Source organism: Oryx dammah, unplaced genomic scaffold (genome assembly GCF_014754425.2).
Source record: "Oryx dammah isolate SB20612 unplaced genomic scaffold, SCBI_Odam_1.1 HiC_scaffold_1, whole genome shotgun sequence".
Classification (NCBI taxonomy): Eukaryota; Metazoa; Chordata; class Mammalia; order Artiodactyla; family Bovidae; genus Oryx; species Oryx dammah.
In genome coordinates, this window is record NW_024070185.1 from 48,478,814 (window position 1) to 48,496,464 (window position 17,651).

Here is a 17,651-nt window from a genome sequence, read left to right on the forward strand (position 1 = left end):
TTGGTAACAGAAACCAGTTTTAGCTAGTTTAAACAGAAAAGAATTCAGTCTGAGGACAAAATCTCATGAAGATACTAGAAACTGTGATTACAAGGTCATGAGACCACTCTCTTTTATTTCTTTTCCTTTTTACTTCATTTATTTTTCAGACCTTTTCTCGCAGTTTCTCAGGTCCTCCTGGCAGGTGAAATGTCCCTAAGTTTTATTTTCAGATTTATGTCTTATAGACCCAGCTGCCCAAAGAGAAGATGAACCTTCACAGTCCCAGTTCCGTATTCCTAAGGTTCATCTTGGACTGAAGGCTTATCCTTGGATCAACCATTTGTGACTATACGGACAGGTTTCAAACCAGTAGAATTGCTTCAGAAAGTCACTTTTACAAGCAGGCTGAGAAGTTTAAGAACAGACTAGACAGACAGCCAATTAGATTTCTACTAAATGGCTTGTAATTCACCAAGTACTTTTTTAATAAAATGATTTTATTTGTTCTTTACTTTTGGCCGTGCGGGGCCTTTGTTGCTGCATGGGCATTTCTCTAGCTGCAGAGAGTGAGGGCTGCTCTTCCTTCCAGTGTTCTGGCTGCTCACTGCAGTAGCTTCTTTTGTTGCGGAGCATGGACTCCAGGGCACCCAGGCTTCAAGAGTTTTGCACCTGGGCTGAGTTGTGGCTCCCAGGCTCTAGAGCCCAGGCTCAATAGTTGTAGCGTTTGGGTTTAGTTGCTTTGATGCACGTGGGATCTTCCCAGATCAGAGATCGAACCCATGTCTCCTGCATTGGCCAATAGACTCTTACTCCTGAGCCAGTTGGGAAGCCCTAACCAAGTACTTTTTAATGATGACTGCATTTCACCCTCACACAATGACAGATGACAGTTTTTTTTATAGCACTTATTACTTTGTAATCTTATTTTTGTTCTTCTAGTTTCCTCCTTAATCTGTGAAATTTTGTTTTGTATTTTTCAGTGCCTGACATTGGGGTGTTCAATAAATATTTGTTGAGAAAATGTATGAATAATTTTTGTTAAGTAGAGCACAGATGAGACAAGTGGGATGCACTTAGATTAGTGACAGGATGAAGATTCCCCCAGCTAATGAGTATGAAATTAGGTTCTGTAGCCTCAATCCATTTGCCACCCACCAGGCTGCTTCCTGCAGTGAGTTATCCTCTTCTTCTGTCTATGATGTCAACAACTGACATGAAAGGATTTAGTCTGATGGTTAGAATCATGAAAATAACAGAATTGAGCTAGACATACAGTGAATTTTACAAGAATTTAATTTTACCCTCTTGGTGCATTGTTTAATAATAGTTTTCATCTAAATATAAAGAGTCTGTACTTTTCTCCTAAATGTTTACATGGAGAAAGACTACTTAGTCTATGCTTAGAATAGCAAAAATGATGGTTAAACTTTTCTATTTTAGGTGTTTTATACCTGAAAATGATGTTCGGCATGGCAGTCACTTCTGGAGAGGTGACCACTTCTCTCATAATTTTGGTGATGGTTTTTGTTTTTGTAAGAGAACTAGGAAACAAAGGGAGAAAGGAGGTGTTTCCTCCTGGGCCATGGTCCCTCTCCATCGTGGAAAATCTTCTTCAGCTTGGAGACCATCCTTACTTTACATTCATGGAAATGAGGAAGAAATATGGAGATGTCTTTCTCATCAAACTTGGCATGGTACCTGTCCTGGTGGTGAATGGGATGGAAATGGTGAAAGAAGTGCTGCTCAAAAATGGAGAGCATTTTGCAGCCTGACCTAATGTGTATACCTTTTCTTTCCTGGCACAATGAAGAGTCTTATGCTTTCAATGGGGAGAACTGGAAACTTCATAAGAAAATTGCTTCCAATGCTTTACAAACATTTTCTAAAGCAGAAACAAAATCCTCCACCTGCTCTTGCTTACTTGAGGAACATGTCATCGAGGAAGTCTCTGAGCTGGTGAAAGTCTTTACAGAATTGACTTCCAAGAGTGGCAGCTTTGAACCTAGAGGTGCTATTACCTGTGCTAGGGCCAATGTTATCTGTACCCTTTGCTTTGGCAAGAGATATGACCACAGTGATGAGGAGTTTCTTAGAATTGTTAAAACAGATGATGACTTACTCAAGGCCTCCAGTGCAGCAAATCCTGCTGATTTCATACCATCTTTCAGATACCTTCCTTTGCAAACTATAAATGCTCCCCAGGAGTTTTATCATGCCCCGAATCAGGCATTTATTCTCTACTATTTATTACTATTCTCTCTATTTATTCTCTATCATGCATGTTTATTGCTCTACATGTACCAGATCATCTTACATGATAAGGTAAGGGTTTAAATGTATGACGGGACAAGGGATTTGGTGAGAAGGAAAAAAATAAGTTGTGAAATGCATTGAGAGCTCAGACAGTTGTATGTACTACCTTGGTTCTTTTACTGTAGTTTTTCCATAATGAACCTCACCCAAACCATTAATAATGTGAAGTCCAGTCAGAGAGATTATAGGGCAGTATTACTTAGTTCTCATGTAGGGACCCAAAAAAGAACTTCGAATTTTTTGAAATCTCAGAATTTCCATACTGTGTGGATAAGGTGCATACTTGAAATATGAATCTGTCCTTGGCTGATAAATGATGATCAACATGTAAATGGGTTTCCTGAAGAAATGACCCAATAATTTTGTTTCTCTAATTTTATCTCTGAAACTATGAGGTCTTAAAAGTATCAACATAGTCTTTTCAGAAAGTTCTTTTAATAATTATAAGGAATGTCCTATAGGAAGCTTCCAGTTTAGTCTCATATCCTCCTTGAGTTTCTTTCCTATGGAGAAATGAACTTTGAGATCATAACACATGTAGAAATGTTTTCCAGATGACAGAAGCAAACCTTTTTGTGAGGCCATTGAAATGTTTTTGGCCCAATTTGATGGTCCACAAAAAGAAAATTTCTCTCTTGAATTATGTAAATACTAGAAAAAATCCTAGTTGTTAGGGAACTATTTCCTGAGAGTAAAGCATTGCGGGGGGAAACATGAAAAAGTAGATAATTGAACAAATGAAGAGAGTGAGGACTTAAGTCCCATCTGATTAAAAGGAATGGGCAGAAAACAATCTATATCAAGGTACCAGCTTGGAATTCTAGATCAGATACTGTAAATAAAACAGTTTGTGAAATTCATAAAATTTTTTTCCTACTCCCTAACCTATTCCAATCCCACCTCCTTTTACATGGTGATCATAGTAAAATTCTTACAATAGGTTTGAAAACCTCTTATATTTATTGCTTAGCATTTTCTCTATAAGTTGACCTCTGATTTTTCTAAGTGTGCTTCCAGACATAGGCATACTCTTTATTGATTGAAAAAAAAAAAAAAAACTTTTAAGAAGAAAATTGAGTTTGGTAACTTGGTTTTCTTCACTACACTCTTTTATGATTGAGCATTACCACTGTCAAGCAAATTTAGTTGCAAGATTTAAAATGATCTACTTATATTCTTTACATTCCTAAGTTAATTGGGTTCATTTCAAGTTACATGGTAATATGGCTCTTCCTGCATGAGAGTCATATGTGCTGTAAAATGTAAGAAGGGATGAATAATCATGTTAAGGTTTGTGTCCTCAGGACCATATCCAAGATATCACTGATGCTCCGATTAATGCATGCCGCAACAAATATGCTGTCACCAAAACCACCACCTTAAATGAGGATGAAATTTTAAGCACTGTGAGTGACCTCTTTGGAGGTGGTATGTACCACTATTTATCAGTATTTAAGGTGAATGACAGTTAATCACAATTTTCTGTTTTCTGCTATAAAGTATTTCCCTCTCTTGATACTGGCCATTTACTACTCTTAAGTCTACATCCCACACCCAGTCCCTTTCCCAACCCATTGACATTTATTCTTAATCTGTTTAAGTACTGTTTTTTTGTCTTATGTATTCTTATAAAATGTGCTTGATTTTATATTTTATATTTTCATGTACTAGTGTATATTCTTATATTTATCATGAACTTTAATATATGTAAATTACCATTGTTATTTGCATCTCCTTTCTAACCTTTTTCATGAAACCCTATATTTTTGAGATCCAATCATGGTTGTCAGGTGTATTTCTAATGTGCTGCTTCTAACAGCTGCAGAGTACTCCATGGTCTGTACCCTCCCCATATTTTACTAGTCTGTGTCTCAGTAATGCAGATATTGAATATCTTGCCAATGGTAAGATGACCATCTTTGTGCATCAGTTTGTCTCCTTTTTCATTGTACTCTTATGTTATGAAGCAGAATTTCTGGGTCACATAATAAAAGGATTCTTGAGTTTTTCATACAGATTATCAATATCCTTTTCAGGAAGATAGTTTATATCGCCATCACACCACTATCACTCGTAACACTTCGTAGTTTTTTTTTTTTCTTCTTAAACCATTTTTACCTATTGATGGAAGCAATTTTCAGGTATTGAGGTCTGGGGAAGTTATCATGGTGGGCACATGATTTGGCTTCAGCTTTGTGCTCAAGTTTGGAGAGGGCTTCCCAAGTGACTCAGCAGTAAACAATCCACCTCTGAATGCAGGAGACCTAAGAGACGCAAGTTCCACCCCTGGGTTGGGAAGGTCCCTTGGAGGAGGGCATAGCGACCCATTCAGGTATTTTTGCCTGGGGAATCCCATGACAAAGGAGCCTGGTGGGCTACATACAGTCCATAGAGTTGCAAAGATTTAGACATGACTGAAAAGACTTATTCACGTTGAAGATAGGGATGATATATCACCCCCTTCCTATGATACCAATTCTAGCACTCCTTCGAAGATGAAATCTCCTTCTCAGACACCATGTCATGCTGACTCACTGAAACCTTGAAGGATGTACCCCTCTCATGTTTGATGTTTGTTCTTTGTTCGGACAAAATATAAAACTGTGGTTCAGGAATCTGTAATGGAGCTGGACGGTGATTGTGGACATAGTTTCAGACACGTTCCTGCATCACTGAGAACTTGAATTTTCTGTGCTATATCAAACTCAAGGACAACACCAGCCATTTTCAAAACAATATCTGCTAGTAGCTGCCAGCTACAAACTTATGGTTTGAAGGTTTCTTGTAACTAAGCAACTATTTCGGATCTTAGGCAATCCTTGCTTAAAAACCACACTTACTTCTTGCCAACTCCAGCCATAATTCTTGACAGACACCTTATGTAACTTTGCAATTTTTTCCTATACAAACTTTCCCCATTTTAATTCTGGGGAAACACAATTCAAGTGCTTCTTGAATCTGTCTCCTGGGCTACAGTCCTCACTTTAGCTCAAATGAAACTCTGTTCTAGGGACTTCCCTGGCAGTCCAGTTGTCTGGTTGGAGAGCTAAGATCCCACATGCCTTGTGATATAATATTGTGACAAATTCAGTAAAGGCTTTAAAATGATCCACATCAAAAATCTTTTTTTAAAAAAAGCTCTCTTCTATTCCTATCATAGATTGTTTATTATTTGTGCTGACACTATCATATTTATTATAGTTCTTATAAGATATTAGACTGTAGAAAGCAAATTCCCTTAGTATAACAGCAACAACAGCAAAATTCTAAAGGTGTTTTAACAGTTTCATTTTAGGTGGAATATTCTTCAGACTTGTATTATCCTTTCTTCTTTATGCCGTAGTTATTGGCGATTGGGTTCCCTTTTTTCCTAGGATCTACATATTTGTGTTCCTGAATTTCCTTTGTAGACAGAGGCATTTGTTTGTTTGTATTATTTTTCCTCATGCCAAAATAAATAATAGGTTGCTTAAGCCTTGACATAAAAAGAAACGTTCATGATGATCAAAATCTGAATCCTGATATTTATCCAAATAGTCCTAGGTCTTGGATATAATGTTCATGGCTCTACAGTGTGCAAAATCAGTGTCTTTTATGCAGCATTCATGACTTGTTTTGTTTTCTTTTAACAACAAATAGAGACAGTGTATTCTGAATAAAATTCCATGTTCTTGTAACATGCTGTACGATACTATAGACACCATCGTTGGCAAATCCATTTGGGCAATTTATTTTCAGGATAATTCCTTGCACTATGAAATCATGTTAGAAATTTTATGGCATAAGAACTGTTAAATCTACTGGCTCACTACAAGAGATTGCCCTGTTCAAAAGATGTAAAACCAGGTCTTAAGAAGAGATGTTTGGGAAGGAGTTCTCTTTGCTCTGAAGCTAAATTTTGGTATATTTCTTGCACATGTTGTGATGCAAGGTTGTTTAGAGAACAAACAAATTCTGAAGTCCCAGTGCAGTGAAACCACAAATTTGAATTAGAGACTCACTTTGTCTCTTGTGTGGTCCTGGTAAAATATTTAACCATCTCTGTGCTGCATGTTTCTCATCTCTAGAGTGGGACTAATTACAGCCCCCATTTCAAATGACAGGGCAATCAAGTGATCAATATTTGGAATTATCACTGTTATTGTTGTCATCATCATCATGAAAACCTTAAATGTTATATTGATTTAACCATTAGTTTTTGTTACTAGATTTTGTAAGATTTGGTAGAAAACATAAATAAATAACGTTTATAATGTTGGCAATAGTGTTAGTCACTCAGTCATGTCTGACTCTTTGCGACCCCATGAACTGTAGCCTGCCAGGCCCCTCTGTCCATGGAATTTTCCAGGCAAGAATACTGGAGTGGATAGCCATTTCCTTCTCCAGAGGATCTTCCCAACCCAGGGATCGAACCCTGGTCTCGTACACTGCAGGCAAAGTCTTTGCCATCTGAACTGTTAGGTCATCACTGAATTGAATTTAAAATTAGAACAGCCTAGAAAAACTGTTTAATGTGATATTTCTGACTGTAGGTTTTCAAGAAAACTGATCACATTCTTTGATGTAAAGTCATCCTTGAGAAAAGATGAAGTTTTATATAGACCTTTTAGCTTTAATTTTCATAATAAATGAAAAGCATCTTACCAATGTATAGATGATATCAAAAGTGAAGACACTGTGTTTAAAGAATGAATTTTTAAAATAAAATAACTACACTAAAAATTAGTATTTCAAAAAGTGAATGTATTCAACCTTCCATTATGCACTTATACAAACTTATGGCCTTGAAGCCAGGTAAGTCCAAGTTTACATCCCACCTGTCTCTTCTGAATTGAGTCACCTTAAGCAAGATCCATAAGGTCCTTGAGGCACAGCTCTCTCCTCAGTGAAATGAGCATAGAACAGAATAAGCATTCAATAGCTATTTATGGTTTAAGATATTCTTATTATATATAGATCATAGCCATTATAACAATGGTTTATTTTGTACTGAGCTATTTCCAGTGTTTTAATTTGCCTTATAGTAATATCTGTACATTAAAATTTTTTTAATTTTATTTTTTATTGTGGTTGCAAGCCCCTTAGATTAAATTTACTATTCTAAATATTTTTATGTGTACAATTCAGTAGTGTCATGTATATTCGCATTGTTGTGCAACAGATTTTTAGAACTTTTTTGTCTTTTAAAACTATAATTCTATGCCTATTAAACCCCAATTTGCCCTCCCCTCTCCTGCCAACCCTAGGCATCTACCTTTCTAATCTGTTTTTATGATTTTGATGACAATACCTCATATGAGTGGAATCACACAGTATTTTCCTTTTGTGACTAAGTTGTTTTATTTAGCATAATGTCCTTGAGGTTCATCCGTATCATAGCAAGTGACACCATCTCCTTTTTAAGGCTGCAAAATGTTCTATTGCCTGTATATACCACATTTTATTTATCCATTTGTCTATGAGTGGATGTGTGGATTGTTTCCATCTCTTGACTATTGTGAATAATGCTACCATGAACATAGATTTACATATCTTTTTAAGTCCATTTTTTCAACTGTGTTGAGTATATTTTGAGAAGTGAGGTTGATCGGTCACATGGTAATTCTTTTTAAAATATTTTGAGAGCTCTTCATATTGTTTTCTATAGTGATTTCATCATTTTACATCTCTACCATCAATACATTAGAGTTCCATGTTTTCTGTATTCTCACCAACATTTTATTGATAGTGGGTATTCTAATGGGCAAGATATTAAGCCTATATTTTGAAATAAACCTTAATGTATAATAATTGTATTTGCAAATACAACTTATAATTATATTTATAAATACAAATTGCAAATACAATTGTATTTGTAAATAATAATTATAAAAATGTATAATAATTGTTAATGAGCAGTTGTATGTAAATTATTTTCCTTGGATTCTTAGTATCCAAATACAAAGTAAATTGAAATCTGATTTTGCTAATACCTTTTTCCAAGGTATACTTTCTTTTTATTTTCATGGTTTGAAATAATATCAACATGTATATTTTGGAGCCTTCTTTATTTGGTATACTATCCAGAAATTCAAGTCAAAATTCAAGAAGAAATTGGCAACATGCTTTCAGATGAAAAATATAATTATTATGAGTAAATTTTCATTTTAGATTAAAATTTTAAAAATCTCTTTTTTCCCTCAGATGGAAACATTGGGATGAAATCACCCAGATTTGAAGACAGGAAAATTTTACCCTACACAGAAGCTTTTATAAATGAAATATTCGGGCATACCTCCTTTCTCCTTTTTACTATTCCTCATTGGTAAGAATATGCTTCTCCTTTGGGACAACAACTGTTCCAAAAGTGGTGTGGGAGGAGTATGGAATCTAAAGCATTAGAATGAATGAAGGAAGTTCTTTAAAATCTATATTATGTTAATATTATTTTAATATTTTATTTTATTTTGAAACTCTTTAATGAAATTTAAACTAGAGCAAGGGAAATTATGTGAATGTTTTCCATAACTAAATTATGATGCCGCTAACTTTCACCGTATACTTACTAATTAAGGGGAGGAAAGAATATTGAAATTTGGAGCAATGGATAATCTAACCATTCTTTATATTTGGTTATTAAGTGTCATGTGTCATACAGACTCACTTAGCTTACCCCCATGAGCAGTCTTAGCCACCTGCTAATGTGATGTGGCTTCATTTTCAATAGCTAAGAATTTTGCTAGACAATAGATGGAGGAAGCTAGTGTTGCCACAAATAGATTGAACAGAGTATACATTTATAGGTATTTGAAAGTTTACTAAACTTTATGCCAGACTCTCCAGCTCCCAAAGGCATGCCAGTATAGGCTAAGTAGATAAGCTTTATTAAATATGTATGTAAACAACTTAAGTTATAGTAGTTCAAACTGTTTCCATTCCTTATAGTTAAAATAAAAAAAAATTAAACTCAGTGCTTTTTTCTCTTCCCATCTTTAAATAGTCAAAGTATGGGAATGTCTCTCACCGCATGTGGTAATTGGCACAGCAGAGTGCAGTGGCCTCAGCCCAGGGACCTCAAAGGGGAAGACCACTAGCTGAGCAGTCAAACCCAGCCAGTTAGCCACTCAGTCCCCTGACTTTTGCCTCTCTAGTTTGCTCTCCATATTTCACATGTGATGCTACCTATTCACAGTGATCTCTTTCCTGAAGATCCCCTTTCTGGTTGAAGCAGATTTCATCTTTAACTTAAGTTAATAAAAAAGTGAAGTGTTAGCTGCTGAGCCATGTCTGACTCTTTGCAATCCTATGTACTATAGCCCACCAGGCTCCTCTGTTCATGGAATTCCTCAGGCAAGAATACAGGTGTGGTTTGCCATTTCCTTCTCCAGGAGATCTTCCTGACTGAGGGATCAAACCCAAGTCTCCTGCATTACAGGCAGATTCTTTACCATCTGAGCCATCAGGGAAGCACCCCCCAAAGGGCCTACATTTAAAGATGTAGCTCTTCTGTCCCAAAGGCTTCTGGAGGGTGACTTTGGGTACTACACAAAAGAATACAGTCTACAAGCTTTACTAATCAGGAACAGAGAACAAATTTACCACAGGCATCTGGGGTGAAATGAAAGTGATCATACACTTTGGGATCCTGAAAACACATCTGAGGACCTCACTAATAGGGAGAAACATATTTTAGAAAATAGGTATTCATTATATTATTAAAAGTGAAGAAATGAAGTAATATATAAACTAAAAAGATCAGATGAGAGTAGTGTGATATGACCCAAGAATTTTAGCACAAACATATTAATAAAAAGCATCTTATATATATCATTTGGGACTAATCCATTCTATACTTGGATATTTACTATTTTCCATCTAAAAGGACAAGGGATCAAAAAGCAGAAAATAAGTTAAAATGAAATAGATTGAAGCAAAATAAATAGGACAATCTGAGGTAAAGGGGGCAAAATTTTTGCTATTACTTATACCATATGTACACACACATGAAGGTTAAACAGTACCCTAATAAGTATTTATTGGATATACACTCCTTAAAAGTTGTGTAGAAAGGCACTTTTATATGGGAAGTTTTGGAAACATATATGTAGAAAGAGAAACCCTATAATGAATGCATTAATATATTGAGTCCCCCTTTAGAATATATAATCACTAATACTTTCATATTAGTGAAACCAAATTTTACATGCTAGGTTTCCAAAGAGTAGGAACATGTGCTTTTTTATACGGATTAGAATTTGAGCAGCTGAATGCACAGAGGGAGTGACAGGAATGTACTGAGAAAGGCAAGTGGCTACACATAGGAACAGGTAATCCTCCCAACAAATAGATCCATCCCTTTTTGGGTCTTATCCTTTGTTGGGTTTTGAAAACATCCAATGAGTAATATCCATATTTTTTGCCAAAGTTCAATACCAACTACAAGATGAAAGGTCAAAGAGAGTTTCAAATATTAACTTTCTAAATTAACAGAACTAGTTTGCACAGTTTGGCTGAGAGCTAGACTAAGGAGGCTTAGTCATAGTTTTCACCTGAATTAGACATACTTCTCCACTCATCCTCTGCTGAAATTGGATGACTGCAGTCTTCCTGGGAAGTATGAAACTGGCTCCTCAGCTTAGTCCATTAATAACTATAGATGACATGTACCTTCTCTACAGGTTGGGTAATCAGAAGGGAGAACCCAGAAGTGGCTAAGACAATTGTGTCCAGTGTCCATTCTCAAACTTATCACATTGAAATGTCACTGAGAATGAGGGCCATTTTGGAAGTTAGGGAGTACCATATGGAAACATAACATGACAATCTAAGCCATGCATAATCACAGAAGTATAAAGGGGAAAGGTGTACAGTATGCATAAAGTCTGAGTATGGGACTAGAAAAATAAAATCCTTGTTCTAGAAGCAACTTAGTTCCTCCAGGTACAACTAATATCATTTCACAGCTAGGAAATGAAATCATAGAGTAGATATGAGATTTGCCCAACATCTCACTTAGAAGAGTAACTAGAATTCAGATTTCCTAGTTCCAGTTCCATTCCAATTCCTAGATACTTCTATCAAGTACTAACTGATGTATATTTTTTTAATCTATTAGTAAAAGACAAAAACATGCTGTATACAAAGAAAATTCTTTATAATTTCCTTAAAGTTTCTGGTTGTAATTGCATGTCTACTTATGACCAACTCTGTCATAGAAATACTATGATGATTTTCTGGAAATTTTAGCTCATAGAAATGCCCTCAATGTATTAAATGCTCAATATGTCTAACAAATACAAAATAAAGAATAAATTAGTAATTTGACAATAGGTATAAGATACATCTGGAGAAGGCAATGGCACCCCACTCTAGTACTCTTGCCTGGAAAATCCCATGGACAGAGGAGCCTGGTAGGCTGCAGTCCATGGGGTCGCGAAGAGTCGGACATGACTGAGCGACTTCCCTTTCACTTTTCACTTTCATGCATTGGAGAAGGAAATGGCAACCCACTCCAGTGTTCTTGCCTGGAGAATCCCAGCGATGGGGGAGCCTGGTGGGCTGCTGTCTATGGGGTCACGCAGAGTCGGACACAACTGATGTGACTTAGCAGCAGCAGCAACAGAAGATACATCAATTAATGAATGAATGGGGATTTATAGAGATGTCATATCATTATTACAGCAAAAAATAACTTTAATGGCTCAGTGGTAAAGAATCCACCTGCAATGCTGGAGACACAGGAGACACAGGTTCAGTCCCTAGCTTAGGAAGATCCCCTGGGGAAAGAAATGGCAATCCACTCAAGTAATCCTGCCTGGGAAATACTGTGGACAGAGGAGCCTGGTGGGTTACAGTTCAAAGGGTTGCAAAGAGTCAGACATGATTGAGCGACTAAACATGGAGATCAGAAAATATATATCAATTAATGAATGAATAGGCATTTATAAAAATGTCATATCATTATTATAGTAGAAAATAGCATTTATAAAAATAGTCCATGCATTGTGGGAGGCAGCTTAGCAATGGGTTATTTGAGTTTGCAAGATGTGTTATAATGCTGTATTTCTCTTTCTTATAGTGCTACAGCAGACACTACTCTGAATGGCTTTCATTCCCAGGAAAATATGCACCTTTATTAATATGTATCAAGTAAATCATGATAAGTAAGTCACCATTAGCTTTTGAACTAGGTGTTGGAGAAGACTCTTGAGAGTCCCCTGGACTACAAGGAGATCCAACCAGTCCATCCTAAAGAAGATCAGTCCTGGGTGTTCACTGGAAGGAGTGATGTTGAAGCTGAAACTCCAGTACTTTAGCCACCTGATGCGAAGAGCTGACTCATTGAAAAAGACCCTGATGCTGGGAAAGATTGAGGGCAGGAGGAGAAGGGGATGACAAAAGATGAGATGGTTGGATGGCATCACCGACTTAATAGACATGGGTTTGGGTGGACTCCGGGAGTTGGTGCGGTTGCCCATATCAATTACAGAAGGTTAGGCTGAGCTGAAAGTACCTCAGGCAGTGAAAAATGAGACTGATGAGTGGTGATGGCAGTGGTGGGAATAATGTAGAGTACAACTAATATTTAGAGAAGCAGAAGATATTAAGAAGAGGTGGCAAGAATACACAGAAGAACTGTACAAAAAAGATCTTCGCGACCCAGATAATCACGATGATGTGATCACTAATCTAGAGCCAGACATCTTGGAATGTGAAGTCAAGTGGGCCTTAGAAAGCATCACTACGAACAAAGCTAGTGGAGGTGATGGAATTCCAGTTGAGCTGTTTCAAATCCTGAAAGATGATGCTGTGAAAGTGCTGCACTCAATATGCCAGCAAATTTGGAAAACTCAGCAGTGGCCACAGGACTGGAAAAGTCAGTTTTCATTCCAATCCCAAAGAAAGGCAATGCCAAAGAATGCTCAAACTACCGCACAATTGCACTAATCTCACATGCTAGTAAAGTAATGCTTAAAATTCTCCAAGCCAGGCTTCAGCAATATGTGAACCATGAACTCCCTGATGTTCAAGCTGGTTTTAGAAAAGGCAGAGGAACCAGAGATCAAATTGCCAACATCCTCTGGATCATGGAACAAGCAAGAGAGTTCCAGAAAAACATCTTTTTCTGCTTTATTGACTATGCCAAAGCCTTTGACTGTGTTGATCACAAGAAACTGTGGAAAATTCTGAAAGAGATGGGAATACCAGACCACCTAACCTGCCTCTTGAGAAATCTGTATGCAGGTCAGGAAGCAACAATTAGAACTGGACATGGAACAACAGACTAGTTCCAAATAGGAAAAGGAGTACGTCAAGGCTGTATATTGTCACCCTGCTTATTTAACTTCTGTGCAGAGTACATCATGAGAAACGTTGGGCTGGAAGAAACACAAGCTGGAATCAAGATTGCCGGGAGAAATATCAATAACTATGCAGATGCCATCACCCTTATGGCAGAAAGTGAAGAGGAACTAAAAAGCCCCTTGATGAAAGTGAAAGAAGAGAGCGAAAAAGTTGGCTTACAGCTCAACATTCAGAAAACGAAGATCATGGCATCTGGTCCCATCACTTCATGGGAAATAGATGGGGAAACAGCAGAAACAGTGTCAGACTTTATTTTTTTGGGGTTCCAAAATCACTGCAGAGGGTGATTGCAGCCATGAAATTAAAAGACATTTACTCCTTGGAAGAAAAGTTATGACCAACCTAGATAGTATATTCAAAAGCAGAGACATTACTTTGCCGACTAAGGTCCGTCTAGTCAAGGCTATGGTTTTTCCTGTGGTCATGTATGGATGTGAGAGTTGGACTGTGAAGAAGGCTGAGAGCCGAAGAATTGATGCTTTTGAGCTGTGGTGTTGGAGAAGACTGTTGAGAGTCCCTTGGACTGCAAGGAGATCCAACCAGTCCATTCTGAAGGAGATCAGCCCTGGGATATCTTTGGAAGGAATGACACTAAAGCTGAAGCTCCAATACTTTGGCCACGTCATGTGAAGAGTTGACTCATTGGAAAAGACTCTGATGCTGGGAGGGATTGGGGGCAAGAGGAGAAGGGGACGACCGAGGATGAGATGGCTGGATGGCATCACGGACTCGATGGCCGTGAGTCTGAGTGAACTCTGGGAGATGGTGATGGACAGGGAGGCCTGGTGTGCTGCAATTCATGGGGTCGCAAAGAGTTGGACACGACTGAGCGACTGAACTGAACTGATTGTGTTCTGGGGGCTTCCCTAGTAGCTCAGTGGTAAAGAATCCCCCTGCCAACCTGGGAGACAGGGGTTTGATCCCTGGGTCTGGAAAATCCTGTGGGGAAAGAAATGGCAGCCATCCCACTCCAGTATTCTTGCCTGAGAACCTCATGGACAGAGGAGCCTGACAGGGAGTCAGACATGACTTAGCAGCTAAAACAACAACTGTTTGCTGGGTACAAAAAGCTCAGATATATCTACTCTGAGCTCAAGAGTAATCCTACATAGTGGTGCTATTATAATCCCAGTTTTACTGATGAAGAAACTTTCAGTCCAGTTGAGCAAATTACTTAAGATCACATTTTCAGCAGGTAACAGAAGCAGGATTCACATCCAGTGCAAATCCTATTTAATATGCAAATCTGGTTTGATGGAAATTATATGCTCCATGTAGTAAGGACTTGATGTTTCCAGCAAACTGATAAAGACTGCATTCTTTCTTTCTTTCTTTTTTTGGTTTCCTTTGGCTACACCACATGGCTTGCCAGATCTTAGTTCCCCTCCTGAGGGTCGAACCTGGGCCCCAGCAGCAAAAGCACCTAGTCCTAACCACTGGACCAACAGGGAATTCCCAAGACTGCATTCTTATACACTCAGCTAGTACCATATGTACAGTACTCTGTATAGCTTCTCTCTCTTTACCCAAGACCTCATCTGACTGATGGCTTAGATGCTAGGCTTTTAGGGAGGGAAGTTATTATCCTGTGCTCCTAATAGCACCTTCATGATCTCTGTAACCAGCAAACTGGTGGAATACACCGCATAGTCTGTCCCACTGGAAAGCTTATTGTCAGAGAGATTGATACATCTCTTCTCCACCCAGTGATTACACTGGATAAACCTAAACATTTTAAGACCCACTATAAAAAGAAATACAGTCAGTGTAAACTGAATGACATTTATTTTCTGTTAGTACAACCCCAAGTATCTCAAGTGTTCTAGTATCCTAAGAACTTGTGATTATATTGACTGTTGAGTAATGAGCAAACAAGCTCAGTTAACATAGGTGCTAATAAAGAAATACTCTTTGTAAGAAGACACTTGTTTAAGTTAAATGAGTATGTAATTCAAGACTTGATATTATGGGGAAATTATTCATGTTTAATCTAAAAGGTCACAAGTTCAAGCACGCACTGAGCAATGGAAAATATGAAAAGTGAATTATATGTTGGAGCAGTGGGGAGAGGTCATCTGTTGTATCTATCCAACCCAGTAAACTATTGGTGAGCAGGACATCGTTGCAGTGTTATCAGCTCTTTTAGTTAGAAATGGAGATTTTCTTGTGGAATCTTCTGATTTTTAAATGTTAGCAGCAATGAATTACTTTTAAAAGATTATGAGAGCAAAACGAAGTTTGTTGGAGGGCTGAATATTATTTGTAAACCTCCAGGTCTATGACCTCCGGTGCCGAGAAAACAAATTTTTCTCCTAGGAATAGGGTGACATCTATCGACAAAGAGACCCAGTTCTTTATGAAGTCAGGTGAGTCTCTGATGTATGACTAAGGATGTAGGTAATACACTATCATTAGTTGTAGATGAGCCTGATGCAGTGCTTGTAACAAAAGGTGGAAGGAGGAGAGAGAACCAAATGTGGGCAACCCCCTCAATCAGAGTTGCTTTCAGGAAACCTATGATAATGTGTGAAGGTTATTTCCTAAACACAGTGAAAGAGCACCAGAGTGAGAGGTGTGGCCTCAATAGTCTAATCCTTCCTGTTTTGCTTAAAGCCAAGGAGATTAAAATATTTATTACCTTTTATTTAACCACAATTTTGTAATATTCTATTGAGACTTTTGTGGAATTATTCACTTAAAATAGTAAAAAATTAAAATACGTTTCATGTATTTTATTCATTATTTAATGAACCGGAAACCATTTTTGTGAAAAATAGGTATAATTGTACTGTTTCATGATAACTAAATCTGTCAACATATTAAAGGGAATAATGACATATATATCCACAATAATTATCTAATTATATACCTCCATAACTATATACATATACGTTTGCATACTCAGACATGTCTAACTCTTTTCAGTCCCTGGACTGTAGCCTGCCAGGTTCTCTGTCCATGGAATTTTCCAGGCAAGAATATTGGAGTGAGTTGCCATTTTCTTTTCCAGGGGGATCTTCCCGACCCAAGGGTTGAATCCACATCTCCTTCCTTGGCAGGCAGATTCTTGACTGCTGCACCACCCGGGAAGCACCATACCCACGCACACACACACACAGATATATGTATATATAACTTTATATCCATTGTTCTGAACTTGTATGAAAGACTTATCCAAAGCAAAATTATTATGGAGAAGTTGGCAACAAAAGCAAAAGTGATAAAATGAAGTCTTTAAAAATTTTTATTTTTGTCTATTTTATACAGAACTATTTGGGATAATCCCAACTTACTTACACCTGAGAGATTTCTGAATGAAAACAGGGAACTGAATAAAAGTCTTATTGAGAAAGTCTTCATTTTTGGAATGGGAATCCAGAAGGGTCTCAGAAAAGAGGTTGCACAAAATGAAGTATTCGTTTTCATCACCACAGTTCTGCAACAGCTCACACTGAAGAAATGCCCCGTGATCGAGCTTGACCTGACACCCACGTATGGGTTAGTCATGAAGCCAAAACCATACCAAGTTCAAGCAGAGCCCCGTTCCATGGGTAGTTCCTGTTCTTAGATTCTCAGACCAGATGGAAGTTTTCTTGTTTAATTTAGAAAAATTTGGGGCTTCAAATTCACTTAGCAAGCAATTTATTAATAAAATTCATCCCTCTAAGCTCAGTTCAGTTCATTGTATGTCAACCTAGTGTAGTGGTTTTTTAAGTGTATGGTGTAGCCTGCCTCCTCATATGAGAGCTCTTAAGAGGATATTTTAAGATAATGAATTGTAATGTGATTCAAGGGTTTTAAACCCATGTCTCATGCACTGGTGTCCCAAGTGTCACTGTGAGCAATAGAGAAGGGAATGAATGAGCACTGGTAGATGGAGCAAGCCGGCAAGGGGCTTCTGTCTTCCTTCCCTCTGTGCCAGCTTCAATAGACAAATATACTGATATTAGTTTTCAACATTGGGGTCAGAATAAGAACAAAGTTCTGATGTTGAATATATTTCTTTCCACTGG

The 17,651-nt window shown here is 37.6% G+C and overlaps 1 pseudogene; it reads left to right on the forward strand.

Moving 5' to 3' along the window:
- Positions 1–1,439: 1,439 nt before the first annotated feature.
- Positions 1,440–17,272, forward strand: LOC120864187 (annotated as a pseudogene).
- The last annotated feature ends 379 nt before the right edge of the window (positions 17,273–17,651 follow it).